The 14203-nt window shown below is 36.4% G+C and overlaps 1 protein-coding gene across 2 annotated transcripts in view; it reads right to left on the reverse strand.

The window, feature by feature from the left end:
• Positions 1 to 14153, reverse strand: part of Nfat5 (nuclear factor of activated T cells 5) — a 103326-nt gene extending 89173 nt beyond the window's left edge. Inside the window, exon 1 of one of the 2 annotated variants that reach the window (XM_048792430.1) lies at positions 12751 to 14153. The gene's annotated coding sequence lies outside the window, so the exon portion shown is untranslated. The remainder of the gene's footprint in view (positions 1 to 12750) is intronic. The other variant, XM_048792429.1, reaches the window with a different exon arrangement.
• Positions 14154 to 14203: the final 50 nt, after the last annotated feature.

The raw sequence follows: 14203 nt of genomic DNA on the forward strand, positions 1-14203 counted from the left end.
GGGCTGGGGATGTGGCTCAAGCGGTAGCGCGCTCGCCTGGCATGCGTGCGACCCGGGTTCGATCCCCAGCACCACATACAAGCAAAGATGTTGTGCCCGCCGAAAACTAAAAAATAAATGTTAAAAAAAATTCTCTCTCTCTCTCTCTTTAAAAAAAAAAAAAAGTTATATGAATATGATCTCCCTGTATTGAAAGAGTAAAGACAAATGTAATATTTTCTAGCTGAGTACAGTGGTGCAGGCCTGTAATCTCAGCAATTCAAGATGGCAACTTTGAGGCTAGCCTGGGCAGCTTAGTGAGACCCTGTATCAAAATAAAAAATTAAAAGGGCTGGGGATATGACACAGTGGTTAAGCACGCCAGATTCAATTCCCAGAACCAAGAAAAAAAGAAAAGAAAAAGTTAAAAGGGCTAGGATAAGGCTCAGTGATATAATTCCCTGGAATTCAATCCTCAGTACCATAAAAAAATAATAAAAATAAATAAAATTTAAATTTTGGGGGTTCTAGAGATTGAACAGGGCACTTTACCATTGAGCTATATCCCCAGCCTGTTTTTCTGTTTGTTTTTGTTTTTTGAAACATACTCTAACTTGCTCAGAGTTTACCCGGTGTCTGAGGCTGGCCTCAAATTTGCAATCCTTTGCTTCAGCCTCCCAATTATCTGGAATCACAAGGGTCAACCACTGTGCCAGATAAAATGTAAAATTTTTTTTAATATTTATTTTTTAGTTTTAGGTGGACACAATATCTTTATTTTACATTTATGTGGTGCTGAGGATTGAACCCAGTGCTTCATGCATACTGGGCGAGAGCTCTACCACTGAGCCACAACCCCAGCCCAAATGTAAAACTTTTTAAAAAAAGAAATTTTAACCAGGCATAGTGGCACACACCTATAATCCCAGCTACTTGGTAGATGAGGCAGGATTTCAAGTTTGAGGTTGACCTGGGCACTTAGCAAAACCCTATCTCAAAATAAAAATTTCTGGAAAGGGCTAGGAATATAGGTCAGTGGTACAGTGCTTGCCTAGTAAGCATGAGGTGCTGGATTCAATCCCAAGCATGACAATCAATCAATCAATCAATAAATCCCTCATAAATCTATACTTTGCTACTTATAGAGTAACATAAGAATGATATGAGTTGGGCCAGGCACAGGATAGTAAGCCTATAATCCCAGCAACAAGAAACTGAGGCAGGAGGACCCCAAGTTCAAGATCATCATCAGCAACTTAACAAGGGCCCAAGGAACTAAGTGAGACCCTACCTCAAAAACAACTAAAAACAGGGGGCTGGAGGTGTAGCTCAACAGTAAAGTAATCCTGGATTTAATCCTCAAAAAAGTACCAAAATTAATAGTAATAAAAAAAAATATCTGGGGCTGGGACTGTGGCTCAGCAGTAGAGCACTTGCCTCGCATGTGTGAGGCACTGGGTTCGATCCTCAGCACCACATAAAAATAAATAAACAAAATAAAGATATTGTGTCCATGTATAACTAAAACATGCTTTAAAAAAAATTTGAGATGGTTGAGGTGGTGCATACCTGAAATCCCAGCCCACTCAGGAGGTTGAGGCAGGAGGACCACAAATTCGAGGGCAGATATGCAATCTAACAAGATTTTGTCTCAAAATAAATTTTTAAAAAATGGGCTAGGGATGTAGGTCCAGTGGTAGAGTTATGTTCAGTTCAATCCACAGTACTGGGGATAAAAAAGAAAAAAAGAGCTGGGCAGGGTTGTGCATGACTGTAATTCCAGTAACTCAGTCGGGCTCAGGCAGGACAATCCTGAGTTCAAGATCAGACTCAAAATTAGTGAGGCCCTAAGCAACTTAATGAGATCCTGTCTCAAAATTAAAAATAAAAAGGGCTGGGGATGTAGCTTAGTGGTAAAGCACCCCCAGGGTTAAATCCCTGGCACCAAAAAAAGAAAAAAATATATGAAAGAACAAAAAATGTATTACCTTTATGCCCATTTTTAAAATACAATGTTACCTTTTAGAAGGCTATGGTGGTAAAACAACAAAACTTAAAATTCATCTCTGTAATTCTAAAAAAAGGCAAAATTAATCTATGATAAAGAAAAGCCCATCAGTAGTTCTCTGGGGTTGGAGTGAGCAGGATTAACTACAAAAGAATAAGAAGTAGTTTTACTGTTCTATACCTTGATTATGTTGATTGTACAAACACACACTTGTTAAAAACTCACAGAAGCAACCCCTATGGAAAACAGTATGGAGATACCTCAGAAAACTTTTAATAGATCCTCCATTTGAACCAGCTATTCCACTACTTAGTTTATACCCAAAGGACTTAAAATCAGCATGCTACAGTGACATAGCCACATTAATGTTTACAGCAGTTCAATTCACAATAGCTAAACTATGGAACCAACCTAGATGCCCTTCAATAGAGAAATGCATCAAGAAAATGTGGTACATATACACAATGGAATATTAAAGAATGAAATTATGGCATTTACAGATAAATGGATGGAACTAGAGAATATGATGCTAAGTGAAATAAGCCAGTCCCAAAAAACTAAAAGCTGATAGTTTTCTCTGATAAGCGGATGCTGATCCATAGTGGGGTAGGAGGACAAGGAAGAATGAAAGAATTTTGTGTAGAGGGGAGTCAGGGGAGGGGTAGGGTTGTGGGGTTGGGAAGGCCAATAGAAAGAGACAGACGTTACTACCCTATATACATGTGTGATTACACTAGTGGAGTGACTCTGAAACATGTACAGCCAGAGTAATGAGAAGTTGTGCTCCATTTGTGTACTATATGTCAAAATGCATTCTACTGTAAAATTTATTTATTTATTAAAAAAAAAACCTCGCAGAACACCAGGCATGGTGACACACTCCTGAATTCCAGCAACTGGGAAGCTGAAGAAGGATGACAAGTTCTCAGCCAGCCTCAGCAACTCAGCAAGGCCCTAAGCAACTCAGTGAGACCCTGTCTCCAAATAAAAAATAGGTAGGATGTGTGTCAATGGTTAAGCATCCCTGGGTTCAATCCCTAGTCCAAAAAAATAAAAATAAAAACTCAAGGAACATTTAAAATGAATGTACTTCTGTACATTGAAGAAGAAGACACAAGAATACTATTGAGTAGAACCAATAAAATGTACACAGTGTCATGCAAAAACGAACCAAAAGATGGAAAGGGTAGATTTAAAGAAAAAGGGAAAGGAGAACCAAAGTAAATTAATAAAACTCCATGGGAAATAAAACTATTCATATTGTATTTTATAGTTTTCAAACCCCTTCAACTTTATTTCAATTGTATTCCCCTTAAGTCTTAATTAAGTAAGCACTGATAACATCTCTAAAGGACTGCTTTTGTGATTTCCCATAGGGTCACAGGGTAAAACTAGAATTAGAACCCAAAACTTCAAATTCCTAACACAGAACTTTCAGAAAGTTCCAAAAACGAAAATCAACCATAGCATGAAACAGAACTAACTCCTAATGCTCCTATTAGTAGTTTCTCCTATTGATCATCTCTTCTCAAATTAATCTCTGAAATAGCCAGCAGAAATAAGAATCAATAACTTCCATAAAAGTACTGCCAAAGAAATCAAGAGTCACAACCATCTCCATTTCTAAATTCTCCTTAAGTGGTGGCTTCCACTTAACCCTGCTTCTATGTTTTACCTGAATCCCACTATCAGCCAAGAATGAATTTCAACCAGCCATCTGCTTCAGCTAAATCTTAAAAACTATCAAAGAAAAAAATGATTTGTTGATTGTGAATGTTTAAAATTTTCCTCCAAAGGGGTCATCATCATATTTTTACTGATTTCTATTGTGTGACTTTTCATTACTTTAAGGAAACTGCTTATCTGAAGAATCCTATACAAAATATTCTTTTTATACCATCTAAACAGTAGTGTAATCTTTAGGGTCCAAAGTACAAACACCCATTATCAAATGTTTGTGCTACACAAATCCATACAAGATCATAACTCTAGGGTAAAACTGTTGAGGTTCAAACTGGGCACAGTGGCACACAACTGTAATTCCAGTGGATTGGGAGGCTGAGCCAAGAGGATCAAAAGTTCAAAGCCAATCTCAACAACTTAGTGAGGCCCTAAACAACTCAGGTGAGACTATCTAAAAACAAAACAAAACAACAACAACAAAAAAAAGTGGTTAAGAACCCCAGGTTCAATCCCCTGGTACAAAAAAATAAAAGTTGAGGTTCAAATTCCATCCTGGTCCACTAGCTATGTAATCTTGGAAAATTAATGAAAACTCAATCAAATTCCTCTGTACCTCAGTTTGCTTTAGCAAGGCATGGTGACACACACTTGTAATCTCAGCTTCTCACAGGCTAAGGCAGGAGGATAACAAGTTCGAGACAGCCTGAGAAATCTAACAAGAACCAGTATCAAAATAAAAAATTTAATAAGTAGTTCAGTGGGAGAGCACTTGCCTCACAAGTGCAATGCCCTGGCTTCCATCCCCAGTACTATAAAAAATGAAAAAGAATTTAAAAAATATTGCTTAAGTAGATTTTTTAAATTAAAACTAATTTTATAAATATAATCAACTACTTATTTCACTGTTAAAAACTAGTCATATTTTCAAAACTAATTACCAAATTTAGTAAAGTACTAATCACAATGTTTTTTGAAAAGGAAATAAATGTTAGACATTTATGGCTGGAAAGCAATAATAACCATCAACCTATTTATCTTATAGGCTGGGAATGTAACTCAATGGTACAGTGCACATAGAGTGTGTTGTCTAGCATCCATAAGACCATGGGTTAATCCCCAGTACTACAGGAAAAAAGGCTGTGGGCATAACTCAGTGGTACAGTGGTTGCCTAGCATATGGGAGGTCCTGGGCTTGATCTTCAGCACCACAAAAAATAAACAGAAGAGGAAAGTATCCATTTTTTAAAAAGTTAGTAAGGGTCAGGCACAGTGGTACATGCCTGTAATCCCAGTGGCTCAGGAGGCTGAGGCAGGAGGACCGCAAGTTCAAAGCCAGCCTCAGTAATTTAGCAAAGCCGTATGCAATTTAGCAAAACCCTGTCTAAAAATAAAAATAAAAAATAAAAAAGGGCAGGGGATATGACACAGTGGTTAAGCTGCTGGGTTCGATCCCCAGTACTAAAAATAAAATAAAACAAAAAGTTAGTAAGAATCAACCAGGTGCAGCAGTGCACACCTGTAATCCCAGTGACTGCAGAGATTGAGTCAGAAAGATAGCAGGTTCCAGGTCTCAAAATAACAAATAAAAATGGATGGGGAGGCTGGGGTTATACCTCAGTGGTAGAGCACTTACATAGCATGTGTGAAGCACTAGGTCCAATCCTCATTACCACATTTCAATAAAATAAAGGTATTATATCCATCTACAACTTAAATATATATATATATTTTTTTTTAATTGAATGGGGTAGAGTGCCCATGGGAGCAATCCCAAGTACCATAAAAAATAAAATAGTTATTAAGATTAAAAATAACTAAATAAAATAAAACTGGAATCTCACTCATGTAACATATCTTCAGTTCAAATCATTAGAAATATAGTTTTATCACAGCATCAGGATTTATTTATATTTCAAAGCTAAACCCATTATCTATGGATAATTCATGAAGAAAATTTCTACCTTTTCATTCAACAACATTTATAATTAGCATCTTATACACCTTGTTATTTTTTTAAACTTAATTTCCATTAACACAACAGCAAATAAAAAACACAGGAATCTCTTTAATGTAACTTGGAATAAATTGGTAGCCAATAACAAGAAAATAATATAGTAAGCAACATTTCTATTGAAAAATGTCTTTTACCTTATTAATATTAACAGAACTATCCTGTGTCCACTAAATAATCAGGTCTAACTGATCTCTTATATAATTTAAATCTTTTTATTTTATTTAATTTACTTATTTGGAGGGGACTGAACTCAGGGGCACTTAATCTCTGAGCCACATCCCCAGCCCTTTTCTTTGTATTTTATTTAGAGACAAATTCTCACTGAGTTACTTAGGGCCTCACTAAATTGCTAAGGCTGGCTTTGAACTCCAGAGCCTCTTGCCTCAGCCTCCCCAGACTTTGGGATTACAGATATGCACCATTGTACCCACATGATCTTTTTTTTTTTTTTTATAAGTACCTGCTATTTCCAATAGAAAATATAACCTAATGAATCTACTTTTCTAATAAAAAAATGGCTATTTTTATATGTAATATTGATCACAATAGGAAATGTTTTTCTGCATTACCACTTTCAAGTTAGGGGACTACTACAATTACACAGAAGAGTCAAGAGTGAATCAGCTACTCAGGAGGCTGACGCAGGAGGACTAAAAATTCAAGGAGCCTGGGCAACTGAGACCCTGTCTTAAAATTAAAAAGACTGGAGAAGTAACTTCAATAGTAGAGCACTCCTTGAGCTGGGATTGTGGCTCAGGGGTAGAGTACTCACCTGGCACAGGCAAAAAGCTGGGTTCAATCCTCAGCACTACATAAAAAATAAATAGGGATGGGGATGTGGCTCAAGTGGTAGCATGCTCCTCTAGCATGCATGAGACACTGGGTTCGATTCTCAGCACACCACATAAAAATAAAGATATTGTGTCCACCTAAAACTAAAAAATAAATTTTAAAAAATATTAACTAATTAATTAATTAAAGGTATGTGTCCAACTACAACTAAAAAAAATATTAAAGAAAAATAGTAGAGCACCTCTGGATTCAATCCCCAGAACCAGGGGAAAAAAAGAATGACTCAAGCCTGGCATAGTAGCACACCCCTGTAATCCTAGAGACTTAAGAGGCTGAGGCAGAAGGACTGCAAATTCAAGGTCAACCTCAGCAATGAGGCCCTAAGGACTTAACAAGACACTGTATCAAAATAAAAAATGGGCTGGGGATGTAGCTAAGTGGTTAAACAACACTGGGTTCAAACTCCAACACCAAAAAATAATAAATTAAGATCAGACCATGAACCACATAATTAGAACACAGGTTTATATCCATTTATTTTAATAAGCAATCAAATTCTGGTATTAAATGAAAATAAAGAAATCAAGTTCTGGGTATATGGCTCAAGAGCAGAGCATTTGCCTAGCATGTACAAAGCCCAGGGTTCAATCCCTAGTACTTAAAAAAAAAAAAAAAAAACGAAGCAGAATTTAGGCAGATACAAAAACAGATGATAGGGCTGGGGTTGTAGATCAGTGGTAGAGCGCTTGCCTAGCATGTGAGAGACCACTGGGTTCAATTTTCAGCACCACATATAAATTTTAAAAAGGTACATTGACAACTGAAAATAAAAATTTTTTAAATACAGATGATAGGGAGCTGGGGTTGTGGTTCAGTGGTAGAGTGCTCACCTATTACATGTGAGGCACTGGGGTGATAAGAAAGAAAAGAAAAGAAAGAAAGAAAGGGAGAGAGAGAGAGAGAAAGAGAAAGAAAGAAAGAAAGAAAGAGAGAAAGAGAAAGGAAGAAAGAGAGAAAGAGAAAAGAAAGAAAGAAAAGAAAAGAAAGTCATTAAAAAAACAGATGACGGGAAATCAGAGATATGGATTTTATTGGCAAAAAGCTGGGGTGAACTAGGAATGATTTTTCATGTTATGAACTTGTTTCTATAATTATATTCTTAGTTTACAAATATGGATCCATTCAGATAATAAATACTAAACAAGAAAATAATTGAACTTATTTTTTTTGGCAGGGGAGGGAGGTACCAGGGATTGAACTCAGGCACTCAACCACTAATCCCCAGCCCTATTTTTTTTTTTAAAAAAAGAGATAGGGAGAGAGAGAATTTTTTAATATTTATTTTTTAGTTTTCAGTGGACACAACATCCATCTTTCTTTCTTTATTTATTTATTTATTTTATGTGGTGTTGAGGATCGAACCCAGCGCCCCGCACATGCCAGGCGAGCGCGCTACCTTGAGCCACATCCCTAGCCCTATTTTTGTATATTATTTAGAAACAGGGTCTCACTGAGTTGCTTAGTGCCTCACCATTGTTGAGGCTGGCTTTGAATTCGCAATCCTCCTGCCTCAGCCTCCCAAGCTGCTGGGATTACAGGCGTGCACCACAGGCCCAGCTTAATGTTAAATATTTTTGATAAATCTAGCTCTCATAAGATATCTTCATATGTATCATCATGTAGGTGTTTTATGGTCTAACTACTTTAACATGGGTCCTTGCAAGAGAAATAAAACATGTTTGATGGCAAGTTAAGAAATACTCCATGAAGTCATGACTGGGGATATAACTCAGTGGTACAGCACTTGCCTAGCATGCAGGAGGCCCTGGGTCCTACTCACAATACTGGAGTGAGGGAGGTGGAACTCCATAAAGCCAACAAAACATTGCTATATTTCTAGGGTTTTCAGTTGTCTATAATTCTACATACATGATAATCAAACAGATTGGCAATAGTTGGAAAAAAATAGTTGTTTTCTCCTAAGTCATTATATCATCTCTTAAAAATCTCAGTCTTAAACATTTAAATCATGCCAAGATTATATCAGACTGCCACTGAACTTTTACTTAACCAATTCTTAATCCATAATGTTAACCAATTCTTTAATCCCTTCTTGAATCCATAATGTTATCCCTTGGGCTTTCTTTTCAAATATTTTTTTAGTTCTCAATGGGCCTTTATTTTTATTTATGTATTTACTTATATGTGGTGCTGAGAATTGAACCCAGTGCCTCATGTGTACTGCAAGTGCTCTACGACTGAGCCACAACCCCAGCCCTATCCCTTAGACTTTTAAAAGCATTTAAAGGGGTTTAGGGCATAGTTCAGTGGTAGAGTGCTTGCCTAGCATGCCCAAGGCCTTGGGTTCCATCCACAGTACTGCAAAAGAGAAGAAAAAAAGCATTTAAATTTTTTTTCTATTGTTTTTCTCTATTTTCTTCAATTTGCTTACAGTTATTTTTCCTGTTCTTTGATTTTCTATCTTATTATCTTACACCTCTATATTTCTAGAATAACCTCTTAATCTATTTGTTTGTTTTCGTTTAGTTTCATTTCATTTCCTAGTTGTTGTTTTTTTTTTGTATGGCAAACAAAGTAAAGCAAAATGGGTATTTTGCGGTACAGAATAAGAAATGATAACTTCTCTGTAGCTGAATTTTTTTCTAGGCACTTCAAAGGAGATGCCTAGATTCAGAGGTTCAACTCTGAATCTAAGTGCAAACCATTTTATTTAAAAATATATAAATACACAAGCTATATTCTTTTAAGATAAGGAAAATAGCTGGGCTCAGTAGCACACACCTGTAATCCCAGCAGCTCAGGAGGCTCAGGCCAGGAGAATCGCCAGTTCAAAGCCAGCCTCAGCACCAGCGAAGCACTAAGCAACTAAGTAAGACCCTGTCTCTAAATAAAATGCAAAATAGGGCTGGGGATGTAGCTCAGTGACTGACTGCCCCTGAGTTCAATCCCTGGTCCCTCCCTCCCCCGCAAAAAATAAAATCTATAGTGTATACTTTTGTCCAGGATATTCTGCTTTAAAAATACAAATTGTTTTTAATATAATTGTAACAGCACCATTTTTATTTTATTAAGAGGGTTACATGTTAATTCTGAGATCATTAGTAACATTGTTTTAATGGCCATATATTATTATTGCATTAATTAACTAGACCCCTTTTGCCAGTTAGGTAGTCACCATATTAAATAAAAAGATGGTAGCAAGAAGGACCAGCTCTTAAAAACACATGTTGGTTATATTATATGAGATATATGCTATTGTTGGTATTTTTTTCTCCAAATGGTAGATATTTATATCTATTTCTAAAGCTTAATAATACTCAATTATAGATTTTCTAACTTGTTTTCCTAAAAGAACTTAAATTTGGAAAACGTGTGTTCTATAAAGAAAATGAACATATTTTATATCAATTACTTAAATTCCTCACTCTGAGCGTGTTTTTAATTACTAGAAAGAAATCTAGACTACTGATGTAAAGTCTGCATAAATATTACTAGACAATACTTGATATTACATAACACAAGGATTTGTACAGTACAGTAGTTAAGAACACAGACTGTAAAGGGAAAAGACTTAAGTCAGAAACATGGCTTTTTAACTAACTATGCGACTCCAGGTAAATTACTGAACTTCTCTATGTCTTCATTTCCTCATCTCTATAGGAGGATAGTTTCTAATAATCATTTGAAACTTTTATAAGAATTCAATTAGTTAATATATGTAAAGTTCTTGGCACATGGTAAGCACTCTATTGATGTTTGTTGTTTAATGATTTTTTTAAGTTAGCTAACATTTACTGAGCGTCTACTATATACTAAATTAAATATTTTACATGAACTCCCCTAGTATAATTTTCATAACAACCTAGGATGATGATACTATTATTGCCCCCATTTAAAGATGAGAAAATTAAAGTATAAAGATTAAATGAAGTCCCACACAGTGGCAGTTGCCTGCAATTCAAGCAACTCAGGAAGCTGAGGTAGGAGGATCACAAGTTCAAAGCCAGCCTCAGCAACTTAGTGAGATCCTAAGCAATTTAGGGAGACTCTGTCTCAAAACAAAAATGAAAAGGGCTGGGGATGTGGCTCAGTGGGTAAGCGCCCCTGGGTTCAATTCCCAGTATGGGAGAAAAATAAAAAATATCAGCAATGAGTATGTGGGAGTTCATGTCTATTTTCTTTACTTTTATGTATCTTTTAAGCCCAAATTAAAGGTTAAAAAATAGCAATGAGGTAGTACAGATTAAATTCTTCATTAAACAAGCAAACAACTTTCTTATATCATCTCAGGTAAAAATTCAAATAGGACATAATATATCTGATACTTGCATGTTTTGCATTTTTATATAATCTGTAAAAGGATGGTCTTAAATTGTTGACTAGCCACTAAACCAAAATGAAAAATCAACAAAGAGGCAAAAATATGTAAACACATATTAAGCTTGTATGTATTTCCAGAAACTCATTAAAAATGTTTTAATAATTAACACTTTTTTTAATAATTTTGTTTATTTATTTTATGTGGTGCTGAGGATTGAACCCAATGCCTCAAATGTGCTAGGCAAGTGCTCTACCACTGAGCCACAATCCCAGCCTCAAATAATAAACACTTTTTCTTCCATATATCTCTCTGCTGCCTAATAACCTCTATGATTATAACACTGATTTGTTGCCCAGGAAATAAATGAGATGTTACACACAAATATGACTCCACAACAGAAATCTGCTTCTTTAAGAGACACTTCTAAAAATTTCTTTCTTCAGATTAGAGTTTCAAAAATATTTGATACAAGGCACTTTTTAAAAAATATTTTTTATTTTATTTTTTTAGTTGGACACAATATCTTTTCTTTCTTTATTTTTATGTGGTGCTGAGGATCGAACCCAGGGTCTCGCACATGCTAAGCGAGCGCTCTACCACGGATCCACAAGCCCAGCCCCACAAGGCACTTTAATACACACTAGCTCACTAAACTAAAGAGGTATCTATCTTAATAGAAAGAATATTAAAGTTTAAACAGGTAAAATCACTTATCCCAGGTCACAGAGTTAACAAATTGCTAAACTGGTATTCAAAGTTAAACTCAATTACAATATCCACTTTCCCCTCACTATATCAGACTACTCTTAATCAAGGGGAAAACCTACACTCAAATCAGACTTAAATACTGAGGGCCTTCTTCAAGCGGGCCCTAAAGTCACTGGTTGTATATGTATTTGTGTATATTTATGTATAGTGTGTTTGTGTGTGTATACATACTTATATTTCCTAGTGGCACCTTGGCATGGATAACAAGCACTAAATAAAACACACAGAGCATTGTTTCGGCTACTGTGGGATTTTTCCCCCCAAGTATCTTAATTTCAGCCTGTTTCTCTCTCTTTTTCTTTTCTTCTTCTTTTTTTTTGTAGTTGTAGAAGGCCTTTATCTTATTTGTTTATTTATTTATTTTTTTTAACGTGGTGCTGAGGATCAAACCCAGTGCCTCATGCATGCTAGGCAAGCTACAGCCCCCAGACCCTGTTTCTCATTTCCATAATAGGAAAATTAACATCCTTGCTGTCCAAATCCAGGATTACAAGATTCAAAGATGATAAATGGGAAATCTATAAAATCTATTTAAAAACACAAAGAATATTTGATGTCTTAAAATGCTAAAAACAACACAAAATGAAGTTTTCTAAATTTTTGCTGTTTATCCTACAGATTCCATAAACATTTCCAGGACTTTCTAAAGCCTTTTTTCTAAGCATAACTTAATCATCATCTCTATTACACAGCTTTTCTTATCCTTAAATATAATGTAAAATTACAAAAACATCAATGTTTTAGTAAATAAATGTTTGAAATATTCAGCATACAAAAGTTCTAAGTTTAGAATTTCCAAACTAAGTATGTGTTTTGTGTCACTCTTCTAGTTATTAACTCACCTTAATGTTTCAGCCTTTTCACATTTGGTTTGTATGTAAAAAAAGAATAAAGATCTGGAAATCTATAGTAGCACCCAACACATAATTTAAAATGATTTTTTTTTCAAGTCTTCTCAAAGCAAACACAACAGCCAAAAAGCATTTCAACATAGCAACAAAATACACTGAAAACACTTAGCTGCTCTAAAAGAAGGATCAGGCTATTTAGGAGAAAACTACATTGTGTGAGTTTGCAAAGTTTCACACTTTCCCATTTAAATTCCATTTGAGAGAAAGTCTTTGCATACTAACACAATAGGCTTTAAAATGGCACTTTGCTGACCTTCCAATAGTCCAACTCTATGAAAATTCTGTGATGGGTGTAACTTCAGAGAATCTGAAAAACACAAAAAGCATTAAGTACTTTTTATGCTGGATGAGAAAAAAAAATGCCAAGGATAACATACATCTCTTATATAACTATCTTATAATTTTGAGATCTAAGGCCCATACTTGTATATATACTCCCTACAAGAGGAATGCTTAATTGCCTCTACATTGATCTCTAAACTAAACTTAGATTTTAATAAAGTATTTGTTTCATGGAAAATTATCTGACGATTACTGCCCAAATGGTGTTAGTGTCTTGACTATTTTTAGCATCCAAGTGTACCACATTAGTCCTTCTCTAAGATTCATCTCTTGATATTGTCTTCCTCCTGGCACTCAAAACTACAATATTTCTTAACTACTTCAAGTAACATTGTCCGAAAAATATCCACAGGATGGTTGGTGACCGCCAACTAAAGTCATCGAAGCAATGGTTACAGTAACTAAGTAGGATTCTGTACACAAACTCAATAGCCAGTCCATAAAGTCCAGTATCTTTCAGAGTAAACCACCTTACTGTCATTCACTTAAACAACTTAAATACATTAATGTGAAGTTGAAGCCCCTGTTTTGTTCGTTTGTTTTGGAGGGGATGGAATCAGTGGATGGATGCATAGAACTAAAAACAAGCGAAACGCTGAATTTCTCAGGAAAAGGGTTCACCTGGCATATTTTTTTAACATAATGAGATGAACAGTTAACAATCCAGTTATGTCTTTCGCCTCGTCCCAGTGGTTTAAAGAATGATGAGTGCAGTGGGAGTATTTTGGTTTGATGCCCCTTGCATAGGGAACCTGTTCTGACACATTCTTATGGTGTCCAGTATAGGAATTTAATGCCAATAGAAATCAGCTCAAGTATTAATATTTGAGATGCTGGGAATCCCCTGCAGGCCTTAGCCAAAAAGAGTTTTTAAGTGGGAATCTCTGTCCACTGTCCCCTCCCTGCAAGAAGCCCTTGAACAGCAAAGAATAAAAAATTCTCAAAGGACAGCGTCCGTGCCTCAGCCTGATACTCCAGAGAGAGGAGAGGAATAAAACTAACCCAGAGAGAGCACCCCTATTTTTGAAAAGAGAGGGAGAAGTAAGTAATTAGAATGCCACGGAGGTGGGAAAAGAAAATTCGGGCCCTTTCCAGCGAAGATGACGAGGAAAGGAAGAACGCCTGGCCGAGGGGGGCCGTCCCGACAAGGGGAGGGAGTGGACTAGGCCAGAGGGAGAGGGGGGCAGAAAGACGGCGCACAAACAAGCCGAAGGGGGGTAAAATGGTGACCCTGCCCCCAGAACCGGCCTCCGGCCACGCCGCCCGCTGGGGGGCAACTTTGCCCGGGAGGAGGGTCCGGGTAAGAAGAGCCGTGGCGCGCGGATCGCCGCGGCCCCAGCTTGGGGCCCAGTCCGGGGTGATCC

Source organism: Marmota marmota, unplaced genomic scaffold, assembly GCF_001458135.2.
Source record: "Marmota marmota marmota unplaced genomic scaffold, marMar, whole genome shotgun sequence".
NCBI lineage: Eukaryota > Metazoa > Chordata > Mammalia > Rodentia > Sciuridae > Marmota > Marmota marmota.